The sequence below is a fragment of the Procambarus clarkii genome, chromosome 49, assembly GCF_040958095.1.
Source record: "Procambarus clarkii isolate CNS0578487 chromosome 49, FALCON_Pclarkii_2.0, whole genome shotgun sequence".
Taxonomy (NCBI): domain Eukaryota; kingdom Metazoa; phylum Arthropoda; class Malacostraca; order Decapoda; family Cambaridae; genus Procambarus; species Procambarus clarkii.
The window spans coordinates 35,805,591-35,822,281 of record NC_091198.1 but is presented as its reverse complement, the minus strand read 5'-3'; positions in this window follow the sequence as shown (position 1 = coordinate 35,822,281).

The following is a 16,691-nucleotide window of genomic DNA, read 5'->3' as shown; positions in this document are numbered from 1 at the left end:
CCACACAGGACCAGCTAGGGGGGGGGTGCGTCCCCCACGCTCAGCTCCCACACATCACCAGCTAGGGGGGGGTGCCTCCCCCACGCTCAGCTCCCACACAGGACCAGCTAGGGGGGGGTGGTGCCTCCCCCACGCTCAGCTCCCACACAGGACCAGCTAGGGGGGGGGGTGGTGCCTCCCCCACGCTCAGCTCCTACACAGGACCAGCTAGGGGGGGGGGTGGTGCCTCCCCCATGCTCAGCTCCCACACAGGACCAGCTAGGGGGGGGGGTGGTGCCTCCCCCACGCTCAGCTCCCACACAGGACCAGCTAGGGGGGGGGTGGTGCCTCCCCCACGCTCAGCTCCCACACAGGACCAGCTAGGGGGGGGTGGTGCCTCCCCCACGCTCAGCTCCCACACAGGACCAGCTAGGGGGGGGGGGTGGTGCCTCCCCCACGCTCAGCTCCCACACATCACCAGCTAGGGGGGGGGGTGGTGCCTCCCCCACGCTCAGCTCCCACACATCACCTGCTAGGGGGGGGGGGGTGCCTCCCCCACGCTCAGCTCCCACACATCACCAGCTAGGGGGGAGGGGTGCCTCCCACACACCTGTGCTTGCAACAGTCACTTGTTGCACACATGTGAGCCGCCCTTGCAGGAGCCAGAACTGTCAGGTGTGCACCAGTTGCCTAGAGCAGCAGACCTCACATCCCCAGCTAGAGCAGCAGACCTCACATCCCCAGCTACAGCAGCAGACCCCACATCCCCAGCTAGAGCAGCAGACCTCACATCCCCAGCTAGAGCAGCAGACCTCACATCCCCAGCTAGAGCAGCAGACCTCACATCCCCAGCTAGAGCAGCAGACCTCACATCCCCAGCTAGAGCGGCAGACCTCACATCCCCAGCTAGAGCAGCAGACCTCACATCCCCAGCTAGAGCAGCAGACCTCACATCCCCAGCTAGAGCAGCAGACCTCACATCCCCAGCTAGAGCAGCAGACCTCACATCCCCAGCTAGAGCGGCAGACCTCACATCCCCAGCTAGAGCAGCAGACCTCACATCCCCAGCTAGAGCAGCAGACCTCACATCCCCAGCTAGAGCAGCAGACCTCACATCCCCAGCTAGAGCAGCAGACCTCACATCCCCAGCTAGAGTGGCAGACCTCACATCCCCAGCTAGAGCAGCAGACCTCACATCCCCAGCTAGAGCAGCAGACCTCACATCCCCAGCTAGAGCAGCAGACCTCACATCCCCAGCTAGAGCAGCAGACCTCACATCCCCAGCTAGAGCAGCAGACGTCACATCCCGAGCTAGAGCAGCAGACCTCACATCCCCAGCTAGAGCAGCAGACCTCACATCCCCAGCTAGAGCAGCAGACCTCACATCCCCAGCTAGAGCGGCAGACCTCACATCCCCAGCTAGAGCAGCAGACCTCACATCCCCAGCTAGAGCAGCAGACCTCACATCCCCAGCTAGAGCAGCAGACCTCACATCCCCAGCTAGAGCAGCAGACCTCACATCCCCAGCTAGAGCAGCAGACGTCACATCCCCAGCTAGAGCAGCAGACCTCACATCCCCAGCTAGAGCGGCAGACCTCACATCCCCAGCTAGAGCAGCAGACCTCACATCCCCAGCTAGAGCGGCAGACCTCACATCCCCAGCTAGAGCAGCAGACCTCACATCCCCAGCTAGAGCAGCAGATCTCACATCCCCATTATTGTCTGGGGAGTTGCGAGGTACGCCGCGCACGATGCTCGTACGTGCACCACGTACTTAGGCAGGGCGAGGGAGCAGGAGGTGCCAAGGACAGGAAGTTACACCATGCAGGTAGTCAGCAGCCGGCGGACGTGACTAACCTCCTCCCACACGTCACCTCACACACCACAGTCTCTGCCACACAACTTGACAACACAGCCTCACTCACTCAAGTATATTGTTAACTTCTTCCCACACTGCCCGCCTTACCCTTGTCATCTTCATAAGTTAATTATTAATTTTGTCATGTGGGGCGAGTTTATTGGTCAGCGCCACTCATCCTGTGAGTGGACACACCGCCATAGTGACAGTATTGGGCAGCGCCACTCATCCTGTGAGTGGACACACCGCCATAGTGACAGTATTGGGCAGCGCCACTCATCCTGTGAGTGGACACACTGCCATAGTGACAGTATTGGGCAGCGCCACTCATCCTGTGAGTGGACACACCGCCATAGTGACAGTATTGGGCAGCGCCACTCATCCTGTGAGTGGACACACCGCCATAGTGACAGTATTGGGCAGCGCCACTCATCCTGTGAGTGGACACACCGCCATAGTGACAGTATTGGGCAGCGCCACTCATCCTGTGAGTGGACACACTGCCATAGTGACAGTATTGGGCAGCGCCACTCATCCTGTGAGTGGACACTCCGCCATAGTGACAGTATTGGGCAGCGCCACTCATCCTGTGAGTGGACACACCGCCATAGTGACAGTATTGGGCAGCGCCACTCATCCTGTGAGTGGACACACTGCCATAGTGACAGTATTGGGCAGCGCCACTCATCCTGTGAGTGGACACACCGCCATAGTGACAGTATTGGGCAGCGCCACTCATCCTTTGAGTGGACACACCGCCATAGTGACAGTATTGGGCAGCGCCACTCATCCTGTGAATGGACACACCACCATAGTGACAGTACTGGGCAGCGCCACTCATCCTGTGAGTGGACACACCGCCATAGTGACAGTATTGGGCAGCGCCACTCATCCTGTGAGTGGTCACACCGCCATGGTGACAGTATTGGGCAGCGCCACTCATCCTGTGAGTGGACACACTGCCATAGTGACAGTATTGGGCAGCGCCCCTCATCCTGTGAGTGGACACACCGCCATAGTGACAGTATTGGGCAGCGCCACTCATCCTGTGAGTGGACACACCGCCATAGTGACAGTATTGGGCAGCGCCACTCATCCTGTGAGTGGACACACCGCCATAGTGACAGTATTGGGCAGCGCCACTCATCCTGTGAGTGGACACACCGCCATAGTGACAGTATTGGGCAGCGCCACTCATCCTGTGAGTGGACACACCGCCATAGTGACAGTATTGGGCAGCACCACTCATCCTGAGAGTGGACACACCGCCATAGTGACAGTATTGGGCAGCGCCACTCATCCTGTGAGTGGACACACCGCCATAGTGACAGTATTGGGCAGCGCCACTCATCCTGTGAGTGGACACACCGCCATAGTGACAGTATTGGGCAGCACCACTCATTCTGAGAGTGGACACACCGCCATAGTGACAGTACTGGGCAGCACCACTCATCCTGAGAGTGGACACACCGCCATAGTGACAGTATTGGGCAGCGCCATTCATCCTGTGAGTGGACACACCGCCATAGTGACAGTATTGGGCAGCGTCACTCATCCTGTGAGTGGACACACCGTCCATAGTGACAGTATTGGGCAGCGCCACTCATCCTCTGAGTGGACACACCGCCATAGTGACAGTATTGGGCAGCGCCACTCATCCTGTGAGTAGACACAACGCCATAGTGACAGTATTGGGCAGCGCCAGTCATCCTGTGAGTGGACACACCACCATTGTGACAGTATTGGGCAGCGCCACTCATCCTGTGAGTAGACACAACGCCATAGTGACAGTATTGGGCAGCGCCACTCATCCTGTGAGTGGACACACCACCATAGTGACAGTATTGGGCAGCGCCACTCATCCTGTGAGTGGACACACCGCCATAGTGACAGTATTGGGCAGCGCCACTCATCCTGTGAGTGGACACACCGCCATAGTGACAGTATTGGGCAGCGCCACTTATCCTGTGAGTGGACACACCGCCATAGTGACAGTATTGGGCAGCGCCACTCATCCTGTGAGTGGACAAACCTGCTGGGTTGTTCATCTTGTCACTTGCACACAGGCACAGCTGGGACTTGCTTAACTGTCCCAAGTTAACAGCTTATCAAGCAAGAAGATTAACATCTGTCAACCCTTAAAATCTTACGTTATCTTGCGGGTGCAAAATGGGCAAATCATTTTAAGAGCAGTATCAATATTTCACAAATAGTGTTTTCTTAACTTAAACAATGTGGGGTTTATTATTCTACACTGATTTCTAATGTCTCTTATATGTTCACATTCTCTCAGGTAGTGGTCAAGGCGGTGTCCATCACTCTCATCACAGATTCTGCAACTCCGCGGCTCAGCTGTTGTTTCCATTCCAAATCTCTATTGATATTTGTATCAAAGACAGATTCTCGCTATTACCGATTCTCTTCCGCGGCCACATCCTCTTCGTTCGTCTATAATGATTGGGATTGCCAGCTGCAACTATGTTGTACCATCATACAGATTCGCTGATTTGTGCTTCTATCCTCCTTTCCTCAGTTACCTTGGCACGGTGATGTTGCCTGACAATACTCAGGGTCATTGGGCTTCCGTATGGGAAGAATTATTGCGTATTTCCATTATGTGGGCAACACTCCACTTAGGAATGACTTGTTAAACAGGTGGAATAGTGGATTCCCAGACACCTCACACAGTGCATTATGTCGCAGGTGACGCCATCTTCACCAGGTGCTGTACTTTTACCCTTTTTCATAGCCCCCCTTACCTCCTGGGCTGTGGTTGGTTCCCCTTATTTGTCATCACTAGATTGTGCTCTAGTTATCCTAATTCTTCTGTCATCATGTCGCAGGAGCTGTTCCCTGCTGATTTCCGCAGGGAGGGAGGAGATGCTGCATCACTCCACTTGTGAATTAGTTCTTCAGCCTTACCCTGGGGATCTTTGTGAGCCGCAGGCCGGGTTCTGCCCCCATTAGCTATCTGAATTTTTGCCGACACTTGTCTTGCAGATGTTTTTCTTCCACTGGAGATAGTAAAGTTAAGCCATTGTCATTCCTGCTCTTTAATCTTCTCTTCTCTGGCAACTTAACACACAGTTTTAAAGAGCTCTTGGTTGCTTTCAGTGAGATATCTCCAATACTCTCTACTCATGTCTCTTACATTTGCATTGAGCATCTTTATGTAATCGTCCTCATATCATTGTATTTTCTTACTTTGAGGGTTACTTCGCCCAGTCGTACTGCTCGGAACTCTGAGACAGCTCTCAATTTGTTTATTAAGGTCATCAACAAGTGTATCAATGTCTTCTGGGATTTGGCATTCCGTGAACCAGTCACTCATCTTGTTTATGAAGTGAGGCCTCATATCCGGTCCTAGTGATAACCTTTTTCTTTTATTTGTCTCTATCCTTCTCTACTCATGTCGTTGGTGGTAATCAGTGCCCAGTGAAACAGAGTGACAGTTTCCGTCCATTGACATTGGGCTGATGGCAATTGGCACCAAAGTGTGGGTGTCTGGCATTAAGGTCACCGACCAGCAAGGTAGGTTCTTCATGAACAAATTTAGGCAGTGTGTCAATGTCAAGTTTAGTCTGTGGCACATATAGGTTGATCATATGAAGGGAATTATTGTTTAAGTGAAGGGTTATCCCCAATGATTCATACTCATCCCACATGTGGAGGTCATCAATAATCTGTGCGGGAATGTTGTTGTTTACAAAAGTGATGAGACCCCGTTTTCTTTCCCAGAGGGCAGGGAGAACTTGCGATAACCGCTGAATCTTTGGTTGAAGTCATCACCCACCAGCGTCTCCTGTAGCACTATGACGTCAGTTTGGTGTTCACGGACGTACTGTATGATGTCATTAAATCTATTCCGAACTCCATTGCAGTTCATTGTAGTATAGTGAGATGTTCTTCGATGTGATTATCCATTTTGAGGTTGTTTGTCATCAGATGCGCTATGCGTGTAATTATTATGTTCACGTGTGTTATCGTGTATTCCATGGTGTCTGGTGTTGCTGTCTGCACTGGTGTTGCTGCGTACACTGTTGTGCTGGTGTCCTTGTTGTGTCTGCTGACGTACCTCGGCAGCATGTGTTGCATCATCTTGCACCAGGTTCTGGCTTCCAGACCTCCACTTGACGAACTCTGCTGTTGCAGGATTTTGAGCATTTGGTCCTAAGTCGTCTTAATCTGGCAGAGGGCTTTCTCAAGTTCCGTTTGCTTTTGTAATATTTGGCGGACGACTGGACGAGCTTGTATCATATGGTTTAATATTGCTTTGACACAAGCCAGAGTGACGACCTCCTGGGGGTCAGGATAGGGGTCAGGATGGAGGTCAGTAGGTGGGGCAGTGGCAGTGTGGGTGGCTGGTGTGCCTGGAGGGGGAGACGGTTGGGAGACAGAGGAGAGGTCTAGTTCATTGGTAGGGGTTCGGGGGTCGGGTGGTGGTGTGACACCTTGGGTAGACCTTCACATCATTCCTCTCATGGCACCGGTAGCAGCAGCACGTGGCGCTCACAGAGAGATCTAGGCGGTACGCTGTTTGAGCGCCCCGCACCTGCAACCACCTGCCCCTGCATATTGCTGTTTCATGGGACCACCGTTTAGAACTGTCTGACATCACAACCATCACTGTGATCAGCAACATGGCTTCAGCACAAGTAGCACCTGTTGCTAACTTGCGACGCAGCGATCAGCCGCCGCATTCTTAGTGAGGCAACTCAATCTGGGGCCACATTCTTAGTGAGGTAACTCAATCTGGGGCCACATTCTTAGTGAGGTAACCCTATCTGGGGCCACATTCTTAGTGAGGTAACCCTATCTGGGGCCACATTCTTAGTGAGGTAACCCTATCTGGGGCCACATTCTTAGTGAGGTAACCCTATCTGGGACCACATTCTTAGCGTGGTAACTATCTGGGCCCACATTCTTAGCATGGTAACTATCTGGGGCCACATTCTTAGTGTGGTAACTATCTGGGGCCACATTCTTAGCGTGGTAACTATCTGGGGCCACATTCGTAGTGTGGTAACTATCTGGGGCCACATTCTTAGTGTGGTAACTATCTGGGGCCACATTCTTAGTGTGGTAACTATCTGGGGCCACATTGTTAGTGTGGTAACTATCTGGGGCCACATTCTTAGTGTGGTAACTATCTGGGGCAACATTCTTAGTGTGGCAACCCTATCTAGGGCCATATTCTTAGCATGGTAACTATCTGGGGCTACATTCGCAGCGTGGTAACTATCTGGGGCCACATTCTTAACGTGGTAACTATCTGGGGCCACATTCTTAGCGTGGTAACTATTTAGGGCCACATTCTTAGTTTGGTAACTATTTGGGGCCACATTCTTAGCGTGGTAACTATTTGGGGCCACATTCTTAGTGTGGTAACTATCTGGGGCCACATTCTTAGCATGGTAACTATCTAGGGCCACATTCTAAACGTGGTAACTATATGAGGCCACATTCTTAGCGTGGCAACTCTATCTGGGGCCACATTCTTAGCGTGGTAACACTATCTGGGGCCACATTATTAGTGTGGTAACTATCTGGGGCCACATTCTTAGCGTGGTAACTATCTGGGGCCACATTCTTAGCATGGTAACACTATCTGGGGCTACATTCTTAGTGTGGTAACTATCTGGGGCCACATTCTTAGTGTGGTAACCATATCTGGAGCCACATTCTTAGCGTTGTAACACTATCTGGGGCCACATTCTTAGCGTGGTAACTATCTGGGGCCACATTCTTAGTGTGGTAACCCTATTTGGAGGCCACATTCTTAGCATGGTAACTATCTGGGGCCACATTCTTAGCGTGGTAACTATCTGGGGCCACATTCTTAGCGTGGTAACTATTTAGGGCCACATTCTTAGTTTGGTAACTATTTGGGGCCACATTCTTAGCGTGGTAACTATTTGGGGCCACATTCTTAGTGTGGTAACTATCTGGGGCCACATTCTTAGCATGGTAACTATCTAGGGCCACATTCTTAACGTGGTAACTATATGAGGCCACATTCTTAGCGTGGCAACTCTATCTGGGGCCATATTCTTAGCGTGGTAACACTATCTGGGGCCACATTATTAGTGTGGTAACTATCTGGGGCCACATTCTTAGCGTGGTAACTATCTGGGGCCACATTCTTAGCATGGTAACACTATCTGGGGCTACATTCTTAGTGTGGTAACTATCTGGGGCCACATTCTTAGTGTGGTAACCATATCTGGAGCCACATTCTTAGCGTTGTAACACTATCTGGGGCCACATTCTTAGCGTGGTAACTATCTGGGGCCACATTCTTAGTGTGGTAACCCTATTTGGATGCCACATTCTTAGCATGGTAACTCTCTGGGGCCACATTCTTAGCGTGGTAACTATCTGGGATCACATTCTTAGCGTGGTAACTATTTAGGGCCACATTCTTAGTTTGGTAACTATTTGGGGCCACATTCTTAGCGTGGTAACTATTTGGGGCCACATTCTTAGTGTGGTAACTATCTGGGGCCACATTCTTAGCATGGTAACTATCTAGGGCCACATTCTTAACGTGGTAACTATATGAGGCCACATTCTTAGCGTGGCAACTCTATCTGGGGCCACATTCTTAGCGTGGTAACACTATCTGGGGCCACATTATTAGTGTGGTAACTATCTGGGGCCACATTCTTAGCGTGGTAACTATCTGGGGCCACATTCTTAGCATGGTAACACTATCTGGGGCTACATTCTTAGTGTGGTAACTATCTGGGGCCACATTCTTAGTGTGGTAACCATATCTGGAGCCACATTCTTAGCGTTGTAACACTATCTGGGGCCACATTCTTAGCATGGTAACTATCTGGGGCCACATTCTTAGTGTGGTAACCCTATTTGGAGGCCACATTCTTAGCATGGTAACTATCTGGGGCCACATTCTTAGCGTGGTAACTATCTGGGACCACATTCTTAGCGTGGTAACTATTTAGGGCCACATTCTTAGTTTGGTAACTATTTGGGGCCACATTCTTAGCGTGGTAACTATTTGGGGCCACATTCTTAGTGTGGTAACTATCTGGGGCCACATTCTTAGCATGGTAACTATCTAGGGCCACATTCTTAACGTGGTAACTATATGAGGCCACATTCTTAGCGTGGCAACTCTATCTGGGGCCACATTCTTAGCGTGGTAACACTATCTGGGGCCACATTATTAGTGTGGTAACTATCTGGGGCCACATTCTTAGCGTGGTAACTATCTGGGGCCACATTCTTAGCATGGTAACACTATCTGGGGCTACATTCTTAGTGTGGTAACTATCTGGGGCCACATTCTTAGTGTGGTAACCCTATCTGGAGCCACATTCTTAGCGTTGTAACACTATCTGGGGCCACATTCTTAGCGTGGTAACTATCTGGGGCCACATTCTTAGTGTGGTAACCCTATTTGGAGGCCACATTCTTAGCATGGTAACTATCTGGGGCCACATTCTTAGCGTGGTAACTATCTGGGGCCACATTCTTAGTGTGGTAACCCTATTTATAGGCCACATTCTTAGCATGGTAACTATCTGGGGCCACATTCTTAGCATGGTAACTATCTGGGGCCACATTCTTAGCATGGTAACTATCTGGGGCCACATTCTTAGCATGGTAACTATCTGGGGCCACATTTATTCGTTGCCTTGCGGGGTTGAATGTAGACACAGTAGGCTCTTCTGTATATTTATTGACTGAGACAAAAAGACGTATATCTGGCCAGCCGAGGTCCACCTACTCTGAGTCTGTCGGGAGAACTGGGCTGCTGCTGGGAGCATGGCTGGTGACTGTCTGTCTGGCATGACGTCAGAGGCCTACTTCCCTGTGATTGGTTATGTCTCAATGGACATTCAATTTGAGTATAACACCGCTCGGACACGCTACCAAGTCGACGTCCCTTGTCGACAAGCTCTGGCTAGCTATATAGTTACTATGATACTGAAAGGACCTCGGTGGCATTCAATAATGACTTACATGTGAAATTTGCATAATAAACATTGAAAGAAGATCAGGTGTGAAAAATCCTGGTAATAATGCTTTAATTAAACTAGAGCATTAAGAACAAGTGTATGTCTACTGATCAGATATGAACAATACAACTCAAGGTATTGCCTAAACAAAATTAGTAACATGTGTCAATGGCATGTGCTTGAAAACCATATAAAATTAAACAATTATTACATTAATGGAACAAAGTTCTGACCTAACAACCACAAATGAATTTTAAGATTAGATAATGTGGATTTTTTTTTGTTTTTTGCTAATGTACAATATATTTACAAAACCAATGTACAATATATTTAATGTTCAATATATTTACAAGCTATATACAAGACCTGGAACAAGAAGACTAACATCTGCGTGATAGCAGTCAGGATTCACTGGCCTCAATGTGGTTGCTAGAACATTAATAACTCTTATGACAAGCACTGTAAAAATACAAATGGTAGTAGACTTAACAATGGCATCTAATTTATAACAAAATAAAGTTGAGAAAAACTATACATTATATCTAATGGCAATAATAAGACACATATGGTAGAAATACTGCAAATGATTTTTTTTTTCAAAACAAACAGAATAACTGCAGAGTGCACTCAATTATAAATTCTGCGGATATCTACACCTAGCTCATCCAGAGCACTATACAACTCTGGCTCTGACTGAAGGTCCGGAACAGTTGACACTTCATGTGGCAAACTATCATCTTGAGAGATATCCTCGTTAACATCTAGCCAATGGACATGTGGTGAGTGCACGGTTGAAACGAGAGGTCTAGATCTAAGATTATAGTTGCTAGTATGGGGGTTGCTGAACATCAAGTGGTCTGTCAACCACAGAAGGTGGTGTCAGAGTAGGAGTATCTGTCTGGGTAAGTTCATTGTCATCTTCCTCATCAGTCTCGTCAACAGTCATTTTAGCTAATTTCATATGGTCTAATTGTTCATTTATATACTCTCCTGTTACTAAGTTCTTAAGTCTGTATTTGTTACCTTTGATAAGCTCTGTTACCTTATATGGACCCAAAAATTTCTTAGTTAACTTGTACATTGGACCAGACCTGTGTTGGTTAAGTATCATTACTACAGATCCGATAGTTATTTTACTGGGTTTAGTTCGTGCATTCCTTGCTAGAGTGAACTCGGCTGTTGCTTTGGACAGTTGTTCTCGTATTTTCTTGAATACTAGTTGCATTTGTCTACGCTTCACTTGGACAAAATCATCTACGTTATATATGGGAGTAGGAGGTACGTTAATCAATTCATTAGGGAGGATATTATCTGTACCATAAAGAATAGCGTGAGGTGTGTCACCCGTAGAAACATTAATTGAAGAATTTATAGCACACTGAATAAAGGGTATAAAATCATCCCAATTGTTGTTATCAAAATTCAACGTGACTCTCAAGGCATCTAACACTTTCCTGTTTTTTTATTTTTTTATTTTTATAAATTACACAAATACAAGAACACACAAAACAACGAAAACCTGTACACATCAAGTATACCAATGAAGGAACAGTACACAGGAATAAACAGTCTGTACACTAAACAATAACAGTAACCACAAAACAAACACAAGCGCTGAATAAAATAAACACGCATTGAAGCAATGGGCTAAACAGTACAGGGAAATAAGTGCTAAAACAGTACATGGAAACAATAGGCTAAACAGTTCATATCTACATAGCAACACAGAACATGGCAAAGAAAATTACATGAAAAATAAAGAAAACAATAAAGTACATAAATAACGTTTAAACACACCTGGAACCACTAATATAAAACACACACAGACGTGGACATAGACGGGTTTCACGTGCACAAAACCACGCCTACCACACACACAGAAGAACAAAGGAGCATAGGACCGTACACGCGCTACCCAGGAAAATGACATACACTAAATGAGAAGAAATTATGTACACACACACTAAACACACCCTAAACAACAAGACAAACACACTCATACCACCCACACCACCACGGCACACCACACAGCACCCAAGCACGCAAAATAATGGGTCACAGGCCAAAGCGAAACACGGCCACAAAAAGAACAGTAGAAAACTTTACAGCAGAAAACCCAGGCCCACACAGGAGCCAAAACCCCCACAAAACCACACAGCCACACGCATACGGACACAACCGGCACCCGGAGGTACGGAAACACACCACACACACACAGGAGCAGCAGCATCTCAAGGGGGGAGACACAATCACACGCAACCCCCGCCAAGGACACCCAAAGAAGCGGAAAGGGAGCACATAGCAAAGCAAACCCCGAAACCCCCCAAACCCCTCTAAACCCCCATCGACACCCCAACCCCACCCAAGACGAGAACATCACCTTCCCACTAAGGCAACTACCGACCCAAAGGCAACCCCACGAACATAGGCATCTGTGAACCACCGACCAAACTCCTCCGGAAAAGCGCGCTGCAACCACCACCAGGTAAACCGCATGCGCCCCCGCAAAAATCCTAAAATTCGGGCAACCCCAAAACCTCCCGCCTCCCAACCCACACACAAAACACATAATCAGCAACCAAAACACATAACGTATTACGCACCCGCTGCGAATAAGCCGGAAAATACAAAAACAAAAACTGCAAAACATCACCCCGACAACCCGGACCACAAAACACCTCCAGGACATCCCGAAACCAGTCCACCAACCCCTGTAACCGGACACAAAAATAAAATACATGCACCTGCGATTCACTTAAACCACAATGAACACACACCCCAGAATCACGCAAGCCAAGCATACACAACCGCTCATTTGTCGCCAGCGACAAATGCAGAACCCGAAACAGCAATTCACGCTGCTGAGGCGCCAAGAACCGTGCCCCCAAACACGACCAGATACCACTCCAATCCTTAGCCATTTTTGGCCAAAAATACTTCAATCGACCTTGTTGGAGTGTACGATCCTTTCCTGGATGTGCACTTGCGGGAGCATCATGGATAACTTTTAACACAGTTGGTACCAGTTGGTACCAAGACAGCTGGAACAACTAACTGACAACATTTCCTCGGGGCTGTCCCTAGCTTTACTACTCTACACAGCAAATTGTCTAACATCACTAATTCTTTCAGTGGTACTGGCGGTTTATGAATCGGGCGAGTGTCTTGCTTAGTCAAAAATTTAATGACGGGTGCCCATATGGGGTCTTGTCTTTGTTCGGTCTCGACTACTGTAGCATCTAATGCTGGGTAATTTAACTGAATTGCAGCTACGTGTCGAGAAAACGCATCGGCAACAACATTTTGCTTTCCTGGAATATAACCAAATGTGCGATTGAATTCTTGAATTGTGAGCAAATATCTAGCAAACTTTCCAACTGGATTCTTATTTTTGAACAAGGGAATTAATGGTTGGTGATCAGTAAGAACATGAACTGGGTAATTATAAATTGTATCCTTGAAATGTTTAAGTGCCCAGACAACTGCCAAAGCTTCTCATTCTGTTGCACTATAATTTTTTTCTTCTTTAGATAATGTACGGCTAGCATAAGCTATTGCGTGATCTCTGTGACCTGTTTGAAGTAATGCAGCACCTAAACCTATGTCACTAGCATTTGTAACCAACGTAACAGGTTTTGAAAAATCTGGGTACCTAAGGACAGGTGACGAAATCAAGGCTGACTTGAGTTTTTTGAATGACTGATCCTGGGCCTCTCCCCAAACAAAGGGTTCATCTTTTCTTTGCAACTTATAAAGTGGAGCGGCTATAATAGAGAATCCAGCAATAAATGAATGATAAAATCCTACGAGACCTGTGAACTGTCTTACGGCTTCTGCGGTACGAGGCGTTGGAAAATCACGGGCAGCAATAATCTTTGATTCATTCAATGTAATACCTGAAGGTGTAACTGTATGACCTAGAAAATTAATCTTCTCCTTTAAAAATGAACATTTTGCAAGCTTTATTTTAAAATTAGCTTCTGCGAGCTTTGCAAGTACTTTCTCAAGGTTCTGGAAATGAGTCTGAACATCTTGCGACATGATTATAAGATCATCAAGGTAAACTAGAAGCGTACTTCCTATCAATCTACGAAATAGATTTGTCATGAGCCGTGGAAAGGTTATTGGACTACTCCGCAAACCAAATGGCATTCTTTTGAAATGAAAATGACCATTGGGAGTACTAAAGGCTGTCAATTGTTTACTTTCCTCATCAAGGGGGATTTGCCAGAATCCCTGCAACAAATCTAACGTTGAGAATACTTTATTTCGACCAATACTTTGCAACAAATCATTTAGAACTGGAAGTGGGAAACGATCAGGTATTGTTACTCTGTTAAACTTCCGATATATCGATTACAGGTCTCCAAGTCCTATCTCGCTTTGGTACAAGAATCAATGGAGAGTTCCATGGCGAATTACTCGATTCAATTACATCACTCTGTAACATTTCCTCTACAAGTCTATCGGCTTCTGCTCTCTGAGAATGGGGAAGACGGTAAGCTGGTACATAAATAGGCATAGTTCCTTGTTCAAGGGGAATTTTATGTGTAATAAGAAGAGTGAGACCTAACTTTTCTCCTGGTAGAGCAACAACGGCTCTATTCCTGTTCAAAATTTCCAAAAGCTGAGCCGCAGAGTCAGGAAAATTAGTAGGACTGAGGTGTAGCGCTTGCACCTCTGGCTGAGATTCCTGTTCTCCTGGTGTGAGAGTACAAACAGTATGATCCATGGAGACATCATCCACCTATCTTACGGATGTTATACATAAGCACTGTTCGGTCCCTGATAGACTACGCAGCACCCGTTTTGTCTTACACAGGCCAAGGCAGAATTCAAAAAATAGAGCTGATACAGAACGAGGCTATGAGGATTATTCTTGGATGTCAAAGAAATGCAATGATTGAAATAATGAGAATGGAATTAAATTTACAGAGTGTGTGTGATAGAGTCCGTGACATTAACACTAGAGTAGCTATTCGTTTCATGCGGAGAAAAGGAGGGAATAAGCTGTTTGAGAGCGTTCAGACCTGCTTGAGTGACGTACACACTTCCAGGAAACTGAGGGAGACACGCTACACGAGGGGATTAGCTCATGACCTCAGGGAATACGATGTACTTGACTGCTGTAAACCCTCTCGACAGGGTAATATGTCTGCTCCCTGGAAAGTACAGAAAATAGACGTCGAAATTGTACCCCTCAATGTGAAAAAGATTCATCATGAACCGGGACAATTACGGTGTATGTATGGAAGCATGATATCCCGGTTACCAAGAGGCAACAGTTTACATGTATATTGCGATGGGTCGGTGGCGGAGGATGGCAGGGCAGGGTGTGGTGTCCTAATAAGGGAATATACGGAGTTTGGGACTGTGGACAGGAAAATTGAACTCCGGCTTAGTAATTATATATCATCCACACAAGCTGAACTGCAGGCCATTCTGGCGTGTTTGGAGGAAGTACGTCATGACGACAAAAATGTTTTTGTATTTGTCGATAGCCGAGGAGCACTGGAGTCCTTAAACAGTCGAAACCCAGTCTTCATGTCTATAGTTGAGGATTGTAAGAGAAGAATAGCTGAGATACAGCTGAAAGGTCATAGTGTGAAATTCATGTGGATTCCATCTCATGTTGGAATAGTGCTCAACGAGGTGGCGGATGACTTGGCCAAACGTGCCACATCAAAACCACAAATTGACATTGAATGTGAATTCACAATGAGACAAATAAGAAGCAAAATCAGAAATATTCAGGCACAGGCAGGAGTGGAGAGGAGAGGGATAATGTATGAGAGAAGTCTAACCATGCAACACTACATGTATGTGAGTCAAAACACCCTTTTCACTTATGGTAAAAGGAGAAATGCTTGGAGTGACTCTGTGTACATGCGGCTCAGGCTTGGGTACAAATATTACTGGGAATATGGGATAGGCGTTCATGATAATGACACGAAGTGTAAACTATGTGGTATGTTAAGGTCTCACACCCTTGCCCATTATGTTCTTGATTGTCCATTGATTAATGTATATAGAAACACTGAGATAAGGACTGTTCCTGAGCAAATAGCCTGGATGTGTCACAAAGGAAAGGTTGATGATATTCTTGAGAGATATAAGAATTTTGCACCAAGACTGTAATATTTTGTTGAATTATCCATATAACTAGGTCATAAAAGTATTTGTGTACGTCTGATACCATACCACTTGTGAAGGAGGAAATGTACATGTTTATCTCTCAGAATGTTTGGTAACAGGTTTATTGTTTGTGATGTGTGTCTATGTATGTACTAACACGGTGTACTGAACGGGGTGAGAATAGCTTGAGCTACCTCATCCCTTTGTGTGTATTTTACCTCAATAAACTTATTTCAATTTCAATTTCACAACTCGCACCGGTAACGAGTAATGGGCAAAATCTACAACATGGGTACCAGACTGGAGATGGATGTCGGCATTACTAGTGTTTGCAATAAATAATGTAACAGTACCATCCTGCACTGTGTGCCAGGAGGGTTCAACAAACGTACCATTCACTTTACATGTTTCACTTTCCGCAATCACATCCGACAACTCAGGCACTCCCTGAACCTTAACTCTTATTCTGGTGAGAGAATGAGGGTGCAGCACAGTGTCAGTGGCCGTGGAACCACTGACTTCAGAGATGGAATGTGCCAGGCGAGCGAGACAACGAGAATCCGTTAGGGCGTCCCCTTCCAGAAAGTCCCGATACTCACTCTCCTTAACAACTGCACAACTACAATGCTTCATTTGAGTGCCTGTTTTCTCGGGTATGCTACCACGTCAATGATCTGACAAACCTACGCTAGCAAGGCGGGTCTCAACAAAATTAACGTAGTCTGATTGAAGGT